General features: G+C 38.2%; 11 non-coding genes across 11 annotated transcripts; 6 read left to right on the forward strand and 5 right to left on the reverse strand.

Annotated features, from left to right (window-relative positions):
- Positions 1–232: 232 nt before the first annotated feature.
- On the forward strand, positions 233–304 carry TRNAE-UUC (transfer RNA glutamic acid (anticodon UUC)). Its single transcript has one exon. It is a non-coding gene; the product is annotated as a tRNA-Glu (tRNA).
- A 469-nt stretch (positions 305–773) lies between these two features.
- On the reverse strand, positions 774–846 carry TRNAM-CAU (transfer RNA methionine (anticodon CAU)). Its single transcript has one exon. It is a non-coding gene; the product is annotated as a tRNA-Met (tRNA).
- Positions 847–1,498: 652 nt separating this feature from the next.
- TRNAM-CAU (transfer RNA methionine (anticodon CAU)) lies at positions 1,499–1,571 on the reverse strand. The gene has a single exon. It is a non-coding gene; the product is annotated as a tRNA-Met (tRNA).
- Positions 1,572–2,222: 651 nt separating this feature from the next.
- TRNAM-CAU (transfer RNA methionine (anticodon CAU)) lies at positions 2,223–2,295 on the reverse strand. The gene has a single exon. It is a non-coding gene; the product is annotated as a tRNA-Met (tRNA).
- Positions 2,296–4,397: 2,102 nt separating this feature from the next.
- On the reverse strand, positions 4,398–4,470 carry TRNAM-CAU (transfer RNA methionine (anticodon CAU)). The gene has a single exon. It is a non-coding gene; the product is annotated as a tRNA-Met (tRNA).
- Positions 4,471–4,581: 111 nt separating this feature from the next.
- Positions 4,582–4,653, forward strand: TRNAE-UUC (transfer RNA glutamic acid (anticodon UUC)). Its single transcript has one exon. It is a non-coding gene; the product is annotated as a tRNA-Glu (tRNA).
- A 652-nt stretch (positions 4,654–5,305) lies between these two features.
- TRNAE-UUC (transfer RNA glutamic acid (anticodon UUC)) lies at positions 5,306–5,377 on the forward strand. Its single transcript has one exon. It is a non-coding gene; the product is annotated as a tRNA-Glu (tRNA).
- A 1,378-nt stretch (positions 5,378–6,755) lies between these two features.
- TRNAE-UUC (transfer RNA glutamic acid (anticodon UUC)) lies at positions 6,756–6,827 on the forward strand. Its single transcript has one exon. It is a non-coding gene; the product is annotated as a tRNA-Glu (tRNA).
- Positions 6,828–9,655: 2,828 nt separating this feature from the next.
- TRNAE-UUC (transfer RNA glutamic acid (anticodon UUC)) lies at positions 9,656–9,727 on the forward strand. The gene has a single exon. It is a non-coding gene; the product is annotated as a tRNA-Glu (tRNA).
- Positions 9,728–11,104: 1,377 nt separating this feature from the next.
- On the forward strand, positions 11,105–11,176 carry TRNAE-UUC (transfer RNA glutamic acid (anticodon UUC)). Its single transcript has one exon. It is a non-coding gene; the product is annotated as a tRNA-Glu (tRNA).
- Positions 11,177–11,644: 468 nt separating this feature from the next.
- TRNAM-CAU (transfer RNA methionine (anticodon CAU)) lies at positions 11,645–11,717 on the reverse strand. Its single transcript has one exon. It is a non-coding gene; the product is annotated as a tRNA-Met (tRNA).
- Between the last annotated feature and the right edge of the window lie 6,122 nt (positions 11,718–17,839).

The raw sequence follows: 17,839 nt of genomic DNA on the forward strand, positions 1-17,839 counted from the left end.
AACCCGATTTCCTGCATGAATGGAGGAAGACAAAAACTCACTGAAAAGTGCCTCGTGTGAGGATCGAACTCACGACCTTCGGATTATGAGATTGACACACTTCCTACTGTGCTAACGAGGAAACTACCAGATGTTTGTAGACAAGCTCAAAGCGGCAAAATGAAAAAATATATATAAATTTTCTTTATTCCCACTTTTTCTTAGTCCATGACTCATTTTACTTAATAACTGGTTCCATATGGTCTAGCGGTTAGGATTCCTGGTTTTCACCCAGGTGGCCTGGGTTCGACTCCCAGTATGGGAAATAACCTTTTACTAGTCTTGCATTTTCAAAGGTTGAGCGTTATAGGATAAAAATGCTCTTTGTGGCCATAAATTCTAACTTATCTTTGTTTACCCATTCCTCCTCTTTTCACCAGATCCTATTTGAGCTTGAAAACTCAAATAATTCCTATTGTTCCCTTCTCACTCCAAGTCAACAACCCCTTTATCCTGTCAGTTTGGCTAATTTTCCTTTTTTTAATGAACTAGTTTCGCCAATAAATAAGAAACCATCAGACTATTTCACCCAATCTGATTGGGACTTTGCTTTAATATTGTTTCTTTTTAGGCAAAATACTATTTTGGATTTAAAGCTCAAATCATTCCCATCTCTTCTACTCACTCAAAAATGACAAGAAAATAAACAACACTTTCCTCATATATTAAAAAAGTTTCGGCAGAAAAACCCGATTTCCTGCATGAATGGAGGAAGACAAAAACTCACTGAACAGTGCCTCGTGTGAGGATCGAACTCACAACCTTCAGATTATGAGACTGACACGCTTCCTACTGCGCTAACGAGGCAACCACCAGATGTTTGTAGACAAGCTCAAAGCAGCAAAATGAAAAAATATATATAAATTTTCTTTATTCCCACTTTTTCTTAGTCCATGACTCATTGTACTTAATAACTGCTTCCATATGGTCTAGCGTTTAGGATTCCTGGTTTTCACCCAGGTGGCCTGGGTTCGACTCCCGGTATGGGAAATAACCTTTTACTAGTCTTGCATTTTCAAAGGTTGAGCTTTATAGGATAAAAGTGCTCTTTGTGGCCATAAATTCTAACTTATCTTTGTTTACCCATTCCTCCTCTTTTCACCAGATCCTATTTGAGCTTGAAAACTCAAATAATTCCTATTGTTCCCTTCTCACTCCAAGTCAACAACCCCTTTATCCTGTCAGTTTGGCTAATTTTCCTTTTTTTAATGAACTAGTTTCGCCAATAAATAGGAAACCATCAGACTATTTCACCCAATCTGATTGGGACTTTGCTTTAATATTGTTTCTTTTTAGGCAAGATCCTATTTTGGATTTAAAGCTCAAATCATTCCCATCTCTTCTACTCACTCAAAAATGACAAGGAAATCAACAACACTTTCCTCATATATTAAAAACGTTTCGGCAGAAAAAACAGATTTCCTGCATGAATGGAGGAAGACAAAAACTCACTGAACAGTGCCTCGTGTGAGGATCGAACTCACAACCTTCAGATTATGAGACTGACACGCTTCCTACTGCGCTAACGAGGCAACCACCAGATGTTTGTAGACAAGCTCAAAGCGGCAAAATGAAAAAATATATATACATTTTCTTTATTCCCACTTTTTCTTAGGCCATGACTCATTATACTTAATAACTGCTCCCATATGGTCTAGCAGTTAGGATTCCTGGTTTTCACCCAGGTGGCCCGGATTTGACTCCTGGTATGGGAAAGAACCTTTCACTAGTCTTGCACTTTCAAAGGTTGAGCGTTATAGGATAAAAGTGCTCTTTGTGGCCATAAATTCTAACTTATCTTTGTTTACCCATTCCTCCTCTTTTCACCAGATCCTATTTGAGCTTGAAACTCAAATAATTCCTATTGTTCCCTTCTCACTCCAAGTCAACAACCCCTTTATCCTGTCAGTTTGGCTAATTTTCCTTTTTTTAATGAACTAGTTTCGCCAATAAATAAGAAACCATCAGACTATTTCACCCAATCTGATTGGGACTTTGCTTTAATATTGTTTCTTTTTAGGCAAAATCCTTTTTTGGATTTAAAGCTCAAATCATTCCCATCTCTTCTACTCACTCAAAAATGACAAGGAAATAAACAACACTTTCCTCATATATTAAAAACCTTTCGGCAGAAAACCCCGATTTCCTGCATGAATGGAGGAAGACAAAAACTCACTGAACAGTGCCTCGTGTGAGGATCGAACTCACGACCTTCAGATTATGAGACTGACACGCTTCCTACTGCGCTAACGAGGCAACCACCAGATGTTTGTAGACAAGCTCAAAGCGGCAAAATGAAAAAATATATATAAATTTTCTTTATTCCCACTTTTTCTTAGTCCATGACTCATTGTACTTGATAACTGCTTCCATATGGTCTAGCGGTTAGGATTCCTGGTTTTCACCCAGGTTGCCCGGGTTCGACTCCTGGTATGGGAAAGAACCTTTCACTAGTCTTGCACTTTCAAAGGTTGAGCGTTATAGGATAAAAGTGCTCTTTGTGGCCATAAATTCTAACTTATCTTTGTTTACCCATTCCTCCTCTTTTCACCAGATCCTATTTGAGCTTGAAACTCAAATAATTCCTATTGTTCCCTTCTCACTCCAAGTCAACAACCCCTTTATCCTGTCAGTTTGGCTAATTTTCCTTTTTTTAATGAACTAGTTTCGCCAATAAATAAGAAACCATCAGACTATTTCACCCAATCTGATTGGGACTTTGCTTTAATATTGTTTCTTTTTAGGCAAAATCCTATTTTGGATTTAAAGCTCAAATCATTCCCATCTCTTCTACTCACTCAAAAATGACAAGGAAATCAACAACACTTTCCTCATATATTAAAAACGTTTCGGCAGAAAAACCCGATTTCCTGCATGAATGGAGGAAGACAAAAACTCACTGAACAGTGCCTCGTGTGAGGATCAAACTCACGACCTTCAGATTATGAGACTGACATGCTGCCTACTGCGCTAACGAGGCAACCACCAAATGTTTGTAGACAAGCTCAAAGCGGCAAAATGAAAAAATATATATAAATTTTCTTTATTCCCACTTTTTCTTAGTCCATGACTCATTGTACTTAATAACTGCTTCCATATGGTCTAGCGGTTAGGATTCCTGGTTTTCACCTAGGTGGCCTGGGTTCGACTCCCGGTATGGGAAATAACCTTTTACTAGTCTTGCATTTTCAAAGGTTGAGCGTTATAGGATAAAAGTGCTCTTTGTGGCCATAAATTCTAACTTATCTTTGTTTACCCATTCCTCCTCTTTTCACCAGATCCTATTTGAGCTTGAAAACTCAAATAATTCCTATTGTTCCCTTCTCACTCCAAGTCAACAACCCCTTTATCCTGTCAGTTTGGCTAATTTTCCTTTTTTTAATGAACTAGTTTCACCAATAAATAAGAAACCATCAGACTATTTCACCCAATCTGATTGGGACTTTGCTTTAATATTGTTTCTTTTTAGGCAAAATCCTTTTTTGGATTTAAAGCTCAAATCATTCCCATCTCTTCTACTCACTCAAAAATGACAAGGAAATAAACAACACTTTCCTCATATATACAAAAACGTTTCGGCAGAAAAACCCGATTTCCTGCATGAATGGAGGAAGACAAAAACTCACTGAACAGTGCCTCGTGTGAGGATCGAACTCGCAACCTTCAGATTATGAGACTGACACGCTTCCTACTGCGCTAACGAGGCAACCACCAGATGTTTGTAGACAAGCTCAAAGCGGCAAAATGAAAAAATATATATAAATTTTCTTTATTCCCACTTTTTCTTAGTCCATGACTCATTGTACTTGATAACTGCTTCCATATGGTCTAGCGGTTAGGATTCCTGGTTTTCACCCAGGTTGCCCGGGTTCGACTCCTGGTATGGGAAAGAACCTTTCACTAGTCTTGCACTTTCAAAGGTTGAGCGTTATAGGATAAAAGTGCTCTTTGTGGCCATAAATTCTAACTTATCTTTGTTTACCCATTCCTCCTCTTTTCACCAGATCCTATTTGAGCTTGAAAACTCAAATAATTCCTATTGTTCCCTTCTCACTCCAAGTCAACAACCCCTTTATCCTGTCAGTTTGGCTAATTTTCCTTTTTTTAATGAACTAGTTTCGCCAATAAATAAGAAACCATCAGACTATTTCACCCAATCTGATTGGGACTTTGCTTTAATATTGTTTCTTTTTAGGCAAAATACTATTTTGGATTTAAAGCTCAAATCATTCCCATCTCTTCTACTCACTCAAAAATGACAAGGAAATAAACAACACTTTCCTCATATATTAAAAAAGTTTCGGCAGAAAAACCCGATTTCCTGCATGAATGGAGGAAGACAAAAACTCACTGAACAGTGCCTCGTGTGAGGATCGAACTCACGACCTTCAGATTATGAGACTGACACGCTTCCTACTGCGCTAACGAGGCAACCACCAGATGTTTGTAGACAAGCTCAAAGCAGCAAAATGAAAAAATATATATACATTTTCTTTATTCCCACTTTTTCTTAGTCCATGACTCATTGTACTTAATAACTGCTTCCATATGGTCTAGCGGTTAGGATTCCTGGTTTTCACCCAGGTGGCCTGGGTTCGACTCCCGGTATGGGAAAGAACCTTTCACTAGTCTTGCACTTTCAAAGGTTGAGCGTTATAGGATAAAAGTGCTCTTTGTGGCCATAAATTCTAACTTATCTTTGTTTACCCATTCCTCCTCTTTTCACCAGATCCTATTTGAGCTTGAAACTCAAATAATTCCTATTGTTCCCTTCTCACTCCAAGTCAACAACCCCTTTATCCTGTCAGTTTGGCTAATTTTCCTTTTTTTAATGAACTAGTTTCGCCAATAAATAAGAAACCATCAGACTATTTCACCCAATCTGATTGGGACTTTGCTTTAATATTGTTTCTTTTTAGGCAAAATCCTATTTTGGATTTAAAGCTCAAATCATTCCCATCTCTTCTACTCACTCAAAAATGACAAGGAAATCAACAACACTTTCCTCATATATTAAAAACGTTTCGGCAGAAAAACCCGATTTCCTGCATGAATGGAGGAAGACAAAAACTCACTGAACAGTGCCTCGTGTGAGGATCGAACTCACGACCTTCAGATTATGAGACTGACATGCTGCCTACTGCGCTAACGAGGCAACCACCAGATGTTTGTAGACAAGCTCAAAGCGGCAAAATGAAAAAATATATATAAATTTTCTTTATTCCCACTTTTTCTTAGTCCATGACTCATTGTACTTAATAACTGCTTCCATATGGTCTAGCGGTTAGGATTCCTGGTTTTCACCCAGGTGGCCTGGGTTCGACTCCCGGTATGGGAAATAACCTTTTACTAGTCTTGCATTTTCAAAGGTTGAGCGTTATAGGATAAAAGTGCTCTTTGTGGCCATAAATTCTAACTTATCTTTGTTTACCCATTCCTCCTCTTTTCACCAGATCCTATTTGAGCTTGAAAACTCAAATAATTCCTATTGTTCCCTTCTCACTCCAAGTCAACAACCCCTTTATCCTGTCAGTTTGGCTAATTTTCCTTTTTTTAATGAACTAGTTTCACCAATAAATAAGAAACCATCAGACTATTTCACCCAATCTGATTGGGACTTTGCTTTAATATTGTTTCTTTTTAGGCAAAATCCTTTTTTGGATTTAAAGCTCAAATCATTCCCATCTCTTCTACTCACTCAAAAATGACAAGGAAATAAACAACACTTTCCTCATATATACAAAAACGTTTCGGCAGAAAAACCCTATTTCCTGCATGAATGGAGGAAGACAAAAACTCACTGAACAGTGCCTCGTGTGAGGATCGAACTCGCAACCTTCAGATTATGAGACTGACACGCTTCCTACTGCGCTAACGAGGCAACCACCAGATGTTTGTAGACAAGCTCAAAGCGGCAAAATGAAAAAATATATATAAATTTTCTTTATTCCCACTTTTTCTTAGTCCATGACTCATTGTACTTGATAACTGCTTCCATATGGTCTAGCGGTTAGGATTCCTGGTTTTCACCCAGGTTGCCTGGGTTCGACTCCTGGTATGGGAAAGAACCTTTCACTAGTCTTGCACTTTCAAAGGTTGAGCGTTATAGGATAAAAGTGCTCTTTGTGGCCATAAATTCTAACTTATCTTTGTTTACCCATTCCTCCTCTTTTCACCAGATCCTATTTGAGCTTGAAACTCAAATAATTCCTATTGTTCCCTTCTCACTCCAAGTCAACAACCCCTTTATCCTGTCAGTTTGGCTAATTTTCCTTTTTTTAATGAACTAGTTTCGCCAATAAATAAGAAACCATCAGACTATTTCACCCAATCTGATTGGGACTTTGCTTTAATATTGTTTCTTTTTAGGCAAAATCCTATTTTGGATTTAAAGCTCAAATCATTCCCATCTCTTCTACTCACTCAAAAATGACAAGGAAATCAACAACACTTTCCTCATATATTAAAAACGTTTCGGCAGAAAAACCCGATTTCCTGCATGAATGGAGGAAGACAAAAACTCACTGAACAGTGCCTCGTGTGAGGATCGAACTCACAACCTTCAGATTATGAGACTGACACGCTTCCTACTGTGCTAACGAGGCAACCACCAGATGTTTGTAGACAAGCTCAAAGCGGCAAAATGAAAAAATATATATACATTTTCTTTATTCCCACTTTTTCTTAGGCCATGACTCATTATACTTAATAACTGCTCCCATATGGTCTAGCGGTTAGGATTCCTGGTTTTCACCCAGGTGGCCTGGGTTCGACTCCCGGTATGGGAAATAACCTTTTACTAGTCTTGCATTTTCAAAGGTTGAGCGTTATAGGATAAAAGTGCTCTTTGTGGCCATAAATTCTAACTTATCTTTGTTTACCCATTCCTCCTCTTTTCACCAGATCCTATTTGAGCTTGAAAACTCAAATAATTCCTATTGTTCCCTTCTCACTCCAAGTCAACAACCCCTTTATCCTGTCAGTTTGGCTAATTTTCCTTTTTTTAATGAACTAGTTTCGCCAATAAATAGGAAACCATCAGACTATTTCACCCAATCTGATTGGGACTTTGCTTTAATATTGTTTCTTTTTAGGCAAGATCCTATTTTGGATTTAAAGCTCAAATCATTCCCATCTCTTCTACTCACTCAAAAATGACAAGGAAGTCAACAACACTTTCCTCATATATTAAAAACGTTTCGGCAGAAAAAACAGATTTCCTGCATGAATGGAGGAAGACAAAAACTCACTGAACAGTGCCTCGTGTTAGGATCGAACTCACAACCTTCAGATTATGAGACTGACACGCTTCCTACTGTGCTAACGAGGCAACCACCAGATGTTTGTAGACAAGCTCAAAGCGGCAAAATGAAAAAATATATATAAATTTTCTTTATTCCCACTTTTTCTTAGTCCATGACTCATTGTACTTGATAACTGCTTCCATATGGTCTAGCGGTTAGGATTCCTGGTTTTCACCCAGGTTGCCTGGGTTCGACTCCTGGTATGGGAAAGAACCTTTCACTAGTCTTGCACTTTCAAAGGTTGAGCGTTATAGGATAAAAGTGCTCTTTGTGGCCATAAATTCTAACTTATCTTTGTTTACCCATTCCTCCTCTTTTCACCAGATCCTATTTGAGCTTGAAACTCAAATAATTCCTATTGTTCCCTTCTCACTCCAAGTCAACAACCCCTTTATCCTGTCAGTTTGGCTAATTTTCCTTTTTTTAATGAACTAGTTTCGCCAATAAATAAGAAACCATCAGACTATTTCACCCAATCTGATTGGGACTTTGCTTTAATATTGTTTCTTTTTAGGCAAAATCCTATTTTGGATTTAAAGCTCAAATCATTCCCATCTCTTCTACTCACTCAAAAATGACAAGGAAATCAACAACACTTTCCTCATATATTAAAAACGTTTCGGCAGAAAAACCCGATTTCCTGCATGAACGGAGGAAGACAAAAACTCACTGAACAGTGCCTCGCGTGAGGATCGAACTCATGACCTTCAGATTATGAGACTGACACGCTGCCTACTGCGCTAACGAGGCAACCACCAGATGTTTGTAGACAAGCTCAAAGCGGCAAAATGAAAAAATATATATAAATTTTCTTTATTCCCACTTTTTCTTAGTCCATGACTCATTGTACTTAATAACTGCTTCCATATGGTCTAGCGGTTAGGATTCCTGGTTTTCACCCAGGTGGCCTGTGTTCGACTCCCGGTATGGGAAATAACCTTTTACTAGTCTTGCATTTTCAAAGGTTGAGCGTTATAGGATAAAAGTGCTCTTTGTGGCCATAAATTCTAACTTATCTTTGTTTACCCATTCCTCCTCTTTTCACCAGATCCTATTTGAGCTTGAAAACTCAAATAATTCCTATTGTTCCCTTCTCACTCCAAGTCAACAACCCCTTTATCCTTTCAGTTTGGCTAATTTTCCTTTTTTTAATGAACTAGTTTCACCAATAAATAAGAAACCATCAGACTATTTCACCCAATCTGATTGGGACTTTGCTTTAATATTGTTTCTTTTTAGGCAAAATCCTTTTTTGGATTTAAAGCTCAAATCATTCCCATCTCTTCTACTCACTCAAAAATGACAAGGAAATCAACAACACTTTCCTCATATATTAAAAACGTTTCGGCAGAAAAACCAGATTTCCTGCATGAATGGAGGAAGACAAAAACTCACTGAACAGTGCCTCGTGTGAGGATCGAACTCACGACCTTCAGATTATTAGACTGACACGCTTCCTACTGCGCTAACGAGGCAACCACCAGATGTTTGTAGACAAGCTCAAAGCGGCAAAATGAAAAAATATATATACATTTTCTTTATTCCCACTTTTTCTTAGGCCATGACTCATTATACTTAATAACTGCTCCCATATGGTCTAGCGGTTAGGATTCCTGGTTTTCACCCAGGTGGCCTGGGTTTGACTCCTGGTATGGGAAAGAACCTTTCACTAGTCTTGCACTTTCAAAGGTTGAGCGTTATAGGATAAAAGTGCTCTATGTGGCCATAAATTCTAACTTATCTTTGTTTACCCATTCCTCCTCTTTTCACCAGATCCTATTTGAGCTTGAAAACTCAAATAATTCCTATTGTTCCCTTCTCACTCCAAGTCAACAACCCCTTTATCCTGTCAGTTTGGCTAATTTTCCTTTTTTTAATGAACTAGTTTCACCAATAAATAAGAAACCATCAGACTATTTCACCCAATCTGATTGGGACTTTGCTTTAATATTGTTTCTTTTTAGGCAAAATCCTTTTTTGGATTTAAAGCTCAAATCATTCCCATCTCTTCTACTCACTCAAAAATGACAAGGAAATAAACAACACTTTCCTCATATATACAAAAACGTTTCGGCAGAAAAACCCAATTTCCTGCATGAATGGAGGAAGACAAAAACTCACTGAACAGTGCCTCGTGTGAGGATCGAACTCACAACCTTCAGATTATGAGACTGACACGCTTCCTACTGTGCTAACGAGGCAACCACCAGATGTTTGTAGACAAGCTCAAAGCGGCAAAATGAAAAAATATATATACATTTTCTTTATTCCCACTTTTTCTTAGGCCATGACTCATTATACTTAATAACTGCTCCCATATGGTCTAGCGGTTAGGATTCCTGGTTTTCACCCAGGTGGCCTGGGTTCGACTCCCGGTATGGGAAATAACCTTTTACTAGTCTTGCATTTTCAAAGGTTGAGCGTTATAGGATAAAAGTGCTCTTTGTGGCCATAAATTCTAACTTATCTTTGTTTACCCATTCCTCCTCTTTTCACCAGATCCTATTTGAGCTTGAAAACTCAAATAATTCCTATTGTTCCCTTCTCACTCCAAGTCAACAACCCCTTTATCCTGTCAGTTTGGCTAATTTTCCTTTTTTTAATGAACTAGTTTCGCCAATAAATAGGAAACCATCAGACTATTTCACCCAATCTGATTGGGACTTTGCTTTAATATTGTTTCTTTTTAGGCAAGATCCTATTTTGGATTTAAAGCTCAAATCATTCCCATCTCTTCTACTCACTCAAAAATGACAAGGAAATCAACAACACTTTCCTCATATATTAAAAACGTTTCGGCAGAAAAAACAGATTTCCTGCATGAATGGAGGAAGACAAAAACTTACTGAACAGTGCCTCGTGTTAGGATCGAACTCACAACCTTCAGATTATGAGACTGACACGCTTCCTACTGCGCTAACGAGGCAACCACCAGATGTTTGTAGACAAGCTCAAAGCGGCAAAATGAAAAAATATATATAAATTTTCTTTATTCCCACTTTTTCTTAGTCCATGACTCATTGTACTTGATAACTGCTTCCATATGGTCTAGCGGTTAGGATTCCTGGTTTTCACCCAGGTTGCCCGGGTTCGACTCCTGGTATGGGAAAGAACCTTTCACTAGTCTTGCACTTTCAAAGGTTGAGCGTTATAGGATAAAAGTGCTCTTTGTGGCCATAAATTCTAACTTATCTTTGTTTACCCATTCCTCCTCTTTTCACCAGATCCTATTTGAGCTTGAAACTCAAATAATTCCTATTGTTCCCTTCTCACTCCAAGTCAACAACCCCTTTATCCTGTCAGTTTGGCTAATTTTCCTTTTTTTAATGAACTAGTTTCGCCAATAAATAAGAAACCATCAGACTATTTCACCCAATCTGATTGGGACTTTGCTTTAATATTGTTTCTTTTTAGGCAAAATCCTATTTTGGATTTAAAGCTCAAATCATTCCCATCTCTTCTACTCACTCAAAAATGACAAGGAAATCAACAACACTTTCCTCATATATTAAAAACGTTTCGGCAGAAAAACCCGATTTCCTGCATGAATGGAGGAAGACAAAAACTTACTGAACAGTGCCTCGTGTTAGGATCGAACTCACAACCTTCAGATTATGAGACTGACACGCTTCCTACTGCGCTAACGAGGCAACCACCAGATGTTTGTAGACAAGCTCAAAGCGGCAAAATGAAAAAATATATATAAATTTTCTTTATTCCCACTTTTTCTTAGTCCATGACTCATTGTACTTAATAACTGCTTCCATATGGTCTAGCGGTTAGGATTCCTGGTTTTCACCCAGGTGGCCTGGGTTCGACTCCCGGTATGGGAAAGAACATTTACTAGTCTTGCATTTTCAAAGGTTGAGCGTTATAGGATAAAAGTGCTCTTTGTGGCCATAAATTCTAACTTATCTTTGTTTACCCATTCCTCCTCTTTTCACCAGATCCTATTTGAGCTTGAAAACTCAAATAATTCCTATTGTTCCCTTCTCACTCCAAGTCAACAACCCCTTTATCCTGTCAGTTTGGCTAATTTTCCTTTTTTTAATGAACTAGTTTCACCAATAAATAAGAAACCATCAGACTATTTCACCCAATCTGATTGGGACTTTGCTTTAATATTGTTTCTTTTTAGGCAAAATCCTTTTTTGGATTTAAAGCTCAAATCATTCCCATCTCTTCTACTCACTCAAAAATGACAAGGAAATAAACAACACTTTCCTCATATATTAAAAACGTTTCGGCAGAAAACCCCGATTTCCTGCATGAATGGAGGAAGACAAAAACTCACTGAACAGTGCCTCGTGTGAGGATCGAACTCACGACCTTCAGATTATGAGACTGACACGCTTCCTACTGCGCTAACGAGGCAACCACCAGATGTTTGTAGACAAGCTCAAAGCGGCAAAATGAAAAAATATATATAAATTTTCTTTATTCCCACTTTTTCTTAGTCCATGACTCATTGTACTTAATAACTGCTTCCATATGGTCTAGCGGTTAGGATTCCTGGTTTTCACCCAAGTTGCCCGGGTTCGACTCCTGGTATGGGAAAGAACCTTTCACTAGTCTTGCACTTTCAAAGGTTGAGCGTTATAGGATAAAAGTGTTCTTTGTGGCCATAAATTCTAACTTATCTTTGTTTACCCATTCCTCCTCTTTTCACCAGATCCTATTTGAGCTTGAAACTCAAATAATTCCTATTGTTCCCTTCTCACTCCAAGTCAACAACCCCTTTATCCTGTCAGTTTGGCTAATTTTCCTTTTTTTAATGAACTAGTTTCGCCAATAAATAAGAAACCATCAGACTATTTCACCCAATCTGATTGGGACTTTGCTTTAATATTGTTTCTTTTTAGGCAAAATCCTATTTTGGATTTAAAGCTCAAATCATTCCCATCTCTTCTACTCACTCAAAAATGACAAGGAAATCAACAACACTTTCCTCATATATTAAAAACGTTTCGGCAGAAAAACCCGATTTCCTGCATGAATGGAGGAAGACAAAAACTCACTGAACAGTGCCTCGTGTGAGGATCGAACTCACGACCTTCAGATTATGAGACTGACATGCTGCCTACTGCGCTAACGAGGCAACCACCAGACGTTTGTAGACAAGATAAAAGCGGCAAAATGAAAAAATATATATAAATTTTCTTTATTCCCACTTTTTCTTAGTCCATGACTCATTGTACTTAATAACTGCTTCCATATGGTCTAGCGGTTAGGATTCCTGGTTTTCACCCAGGTGGCCTGGGTTTGACTCCCGGTATGGGAAATAACCTTTTACTAGTCTTGCATTTTCAAAGGTTGAGCGTTATAGGATAAAAGTGCTCTTTGTGGCCATAAATTCTAACTTATCTTTGTTTACCCATTCCTCCTCTTTTCACCAGATCCTATTTGAGCTTGAAAACTCAAATAATTCCTATTGTTCCCTTCTCACTCCAAGTCAACAACCCCTTTATCCTGTCAGTTTGGCTAATTTTCCTTTTTTTAATGAACTAGTTTCACCAATAAATAAGAAACCATCAGACTATTTCACCCAATCTGATTGGGACTTTGCTTTAATATTGTTTCTTTTTAGGCAAAATCCTTTTTTGGATTTAAAGCTCAAATCATTCCCATCTCTTCTACTCACTCAAAAATGACAAGGAAATAAACAACACTTTCCTCATATATACAAAAACGTTTCGGCAGAAAAACCCGATTTCCTGCATGAATGGAGGAAGACAAAAACTCACTGAACAGTGCCTCGTGTGAGGATCGAACTCACGACCTTCAGATTATGAGACTGACATGCTGCCTACTGCGCTAACGAGGCAACCACCAGACGTTTGTAGACAAGCTCAAAGCGGCAAAATGAAAAAATATATATAAATTTTCTTTATTCCCACTTTTTCTTAGTCCATGACTCATTGTACTTAATAACTGCTTCCATATGGTCTAGCGGTTAGGATTCCTGGTTTTCACCCAGGTGGCCTGGGTTTGACTCCCGGTATGGGAAATAACCTTTTACTAGTCTTGCATTTTCAAAGGTTGAGCGTTATAGGATAAAAGTGCTCTTTGTGGCCATAAATTCTAACTTATCTTTGTTTACCCATTCCTCCTCTTTTCACCAGATCCTATTTGAGCTTGAAAACTCAAATAATTCCTATTGTTCCCTTCTCACTCCAAGTCAACAACCCCTTTATCCTGTCAGTTTGGCTAATTTTCCTTTTTTTAATGAACTAGTTTCACCAATAAATAAGAAACCATCAGACTATTTCACCCAATCTGATTGGGACTTTGCTTTAATATTGTTTCTTTTTAGGCAAGATCCTATTTTGGATTTAAAGCTCAAATCATTCCCATCTCTTCTACTCACTCAAAAATGACAAGGAAATCAACAACACTTTCCTCATATATTAAAAACGTTTCGGCAGAAAAACCAGATTTCCTGCATGAATGGAGGAAGACAAAAACTCACTGAACAGTGCCTCGTGTGAGGATCGAACTCACGACCTTCAGATTATTAGACTGACACGCTTCCTACTGCGCTAACGAGGCAACCACCAGATGTTTGTAGACAAGCTCAAAGCGGCAAAATGAAAAAATATATATACATTTTCTTTATTCCCACTTTTTCTTAGGCCATGACTCATTATACTTAATAACTGCTCCCATATGGTCTAGCGGTTAGGATTCCTGGTTTTCACCCAGGTGGCCCGGGTTTGACTCCTGGTATGGGAAAGAACCTTTCACTAGTCTTGCACTTTCAAAGGTTGAGTGTTATAGGATAAAAGTGCTCTATGTGGCCATAAATTCTAACTTATCTTTGTTTACCCATTCCTCCTCTTTTCACCAGATCCTATTTGAGCTTGAAAACTCAAATAATTCCTATTGTTCCCTTCTCACTCCAAGTCAACAACCCCTTTATCCTGTCAGTTTGGCTAATTTTCCTTTTTTTAATGAACTAGTTTCACCAATAAATAAGAAACCATCAGACTATTTCACCCAATCTGATTGGGACTTTGCTTTAATATTGTTTCTTTTTAGGCAAGATCCTATTTTGGATTTAAAGCTCAAATCATTCCCATCTCTTCTACTCACTCAAAAATGACAAGGAAATCAACAACACTTTCCTCATATATTAAAAACGTTTCGGCAGAAAAAAACAGATTTCCTGCATGAATGGAGGAAGACAAAAACTCACTGAACAGTGCCTCGTGTTAGGATCGAACTCACAACCTTCAGATTATGAGACTGACACGCTTCCTACTGCGCTAACGAGGCAACCACCAGATGTTTGTAGACAAGCTCAAAGCGGCAAAATGAAAAAATATATATAAATTTTCTTTATTCCCACTTTTTCTTAGTCCATGACTCATTGTACTTGATAACTGCTTCCATATGGTCTAGCGGTTAGGATTCCTGGTTTTCACCCAGGTTGCCCGGGTTCGACTCCTGGTATGGGAAAGAACCTTTCACTAGTCTTGCACTTTCAAAGGTTGAGCGTTATAGGATAAAAGTGCTCTTTGTGGCCATAAATTCTAACTTATCTTTGTTTACCCATTCCTCCTCTTTTCACCAGATCCTATTTGAGCTTGAAACTCAAATAATTCCTATTGTTCCCTTCTCACTCCAAGTCAACAACCCCTTTATCCTGTCAGTTTGGCTAATTTTCCTTTTTTTAATGAACTAGTTTCGCCAATAAATAAGAAACCATCAGACTATTTCACCCAATCTGATTGGGACTTTGCTTTAATATTGTTTCTTTTTAGGCAAAATCCTATTTTGGATTTAAAGCTCAAATCATTCCCATCTCTTCTACTCACTCAAAAATGACAAGGAAATCAACAACACTTTCCTCATATATTAAAAACGTTTCGGCAGAAAAACCCGATTTCCTGCATGAACGGAGGAAGACAAAAACTCACTGAACAGTGCCTCGCGTGAGGATCGAACTCACGACCTTCAGATTATGAGACTGACACGCTGCCTACTGCGCTAACGAGGCAACCACCAGATGTTTGTAGACAAGCTCAAAGCGGCAAAATGAAAAAATATATATAAATTTTCTTTATTCCCACTTTTTCTTAGTCCATGACTCATTTTACTTAATAACTGCTTCCATATGGTCTAGCGGTTAGGATTCCTGGTTTTCACCCAGGTGGCCTGTGTTCGACTCCCGGTATGGGAAATTACCTTTTACTAGTCTTGCATTTTCAAAGGTTGAGCGTTATAGGATAAAAGTGCTCTTTGTGGCCATAAATTCTAACTTATCTTTGTTTACCCATTCCTCCTCTTTGTGGCCATAAATTCTAACTTATCGTTGTTTACCCATTCCTCCTCTTTTCACCAGATCCTATTTGAGCTTGAAACTCAAATAATTCCTATTGTTCCCTTCTCACTCCAAGTCAACAACCCCTTTATCCTGTCAGTTTGGCTAATTTTCCTTTTTTTAATGAACTAGTTTCGCCAATAAATAAGAAACCATCAGACTATTTCACCCAATCTGATTGGGACTTTGCTTTAATATTGTTTCTTTTTAGGCAAAATCCTATTTTGGATTTAAAGCTCAAATCATTCCCATCTCTTCTACTCACTCAAAAATGACAAGGAAATCAACAACACTTTCCTCATATATTAAAAACGTTTCGGCAGAAAAACCCGATTTCCTGCATGAACGGAGGAAGACAAAAACTCACTGAACAGTGCCTCGCGTGAGGATCGAACTCACGACCTTCAGATTATGAGACTGACACGCTGCCTACTGCGCTAACGAGGCAACCACCAGATGTTTGTAGACAAGCTCAAAGCGGCAAAATGAAAAAATATATATAAATTTTCTTTATTCCCACTTTTTCTTAGTCCATGACTCATTTTACTTAATAACTGCTTCCATATGGTCTAGCGGTTAGGATTCCTGGTTTTCACCCAGGTGGCCTGTGTTCGACTCCCGGTATGGGAAAGTACCTTTTACTAGTCTTGCATTTTCAAAGGCTGAGCGTTATAGGATAAAAGTGCTCTTTGTGGCCATAAATTCTAACTTATCTTTGTTTACCCATTCCTCCTCTTTGTGGCCATAAATTCTAACTTATCGTTGTTTACCCATTCCTCCTCTTTTCACCAGATCCTATTTGAGCTTGAAAACTCAAATAATTCCTATTGTTCCCTTCTCACTCCAAGTCAACAACCCCTTTATCCTGTCAGTTTGGCTAATTTTCCTTTTTTTAATGAACTAGTTTCACCAATAAATAAGAAACCATCAGACTATTTCACCCAATCTGATTGGGACTTTGCTTTAATATTGTTTCTTTTTAGGCAAGATCCTATTTTGGATTTAAAGCTCAAATCATTCCCATCTCTTCTACTCACTCAAAAATGACAAGGAAATCAACAACACTTTCCTCATATATTAAAAACGTTTCGGCAGAAAAAAACAGATTTCCTGCATGAATGGAGGAAGACAAAAACTCACTGAACAGTGCCTCGTGTTAGGATCGAACTCACAACCTTCAGATTATGAGACTGACACGCTTCCTACTGCGCTAACGAGGCAACCACCAGATGTTTGTAGACAAGCTCAAAGCGGCAAAATGAAAAAATATATATAAATTTTCTTTATTCCCACTTTTTCTTAGTCCATGACTCATTGTACTTGATAACTGCTTCCATATGGTCTAGCGGTTAGGATTCCTGGTTTTCACCCAGGTTGCCCGGGTTCGACTCCTGGTATGGGAAAGAACCTTTCACTAGTCTTGCACTTTCAAAGGTTGAGCGTTATAGGATAAAAGTGCTCTTTGTGGCCATAAATTCTAACTTATCTTTGTTTACCCATTCCTCCTCTTTTCACCAGATCCTATTTGAGCTTGAAACTCAAATAATTCCTATTGTTCCCTTCTCACTCCAAGTCAACAACCCCTTTATCCTGTCAGTTTGGCTAATTTTCCTTTTTTTAATGAACTAGTTTCGCCAATAAATAAGAAACCATCAGACTATTTCACCCAATCTGATTGGGACTTTGCTTTAATATTGTTTCTTTTTAGGCAAAATCCTATTTTGGATTTAAAGCTCAAATCATTCCCATCTCTTCTACTCACTCAAAAATGACAAGGAAATCAACAACACTTTCCTCATATATTAAAAACGTTTCGGCAGAAAAACCCGATTTCCTGCATGAACGGAGGAAGACAAAAACTCACTGAACAGTGCCTCGCGTGAGGATCGAACTCACGACCTTCAGATTATGAGACTGACACGCTGCCTACTGCGCTAACGAGGCAACCACCAGATGTTTGTAGACAAGCTCAAAGCGGCAAAATGAAAAAATATATATAAATTTTCTTTATTCCCACTTTTTCTTAGTCCATGACTCATTTTACTTAATAACTGCTTCCATATGGTCTAGCGGTTAGGATTCCTGGTTTTCACCCAGGTGGCCTGTGTTCGACTCCCGGTATGGGAAATTACCTTTTACTAGTCTTGCATTTTCAAAGGTTGAGCGTTATAGG

The sequence above is a fragment of the Rhinoderma darwinii genome, chromosome 3 (assembly GCF_050947455.1).
Source record: "Rhinoderma darwinii isolate aRhiDar2 chromosome 3, aRhiDar2.hap1, whole genome shotgun sequence".
Lineage (NCBI taxonomy): Eukaryota > Metazoa > Chordata > Amphibia > Anura > Rhinodermatidae > Rhinoderma > Rhinoderma darwinii.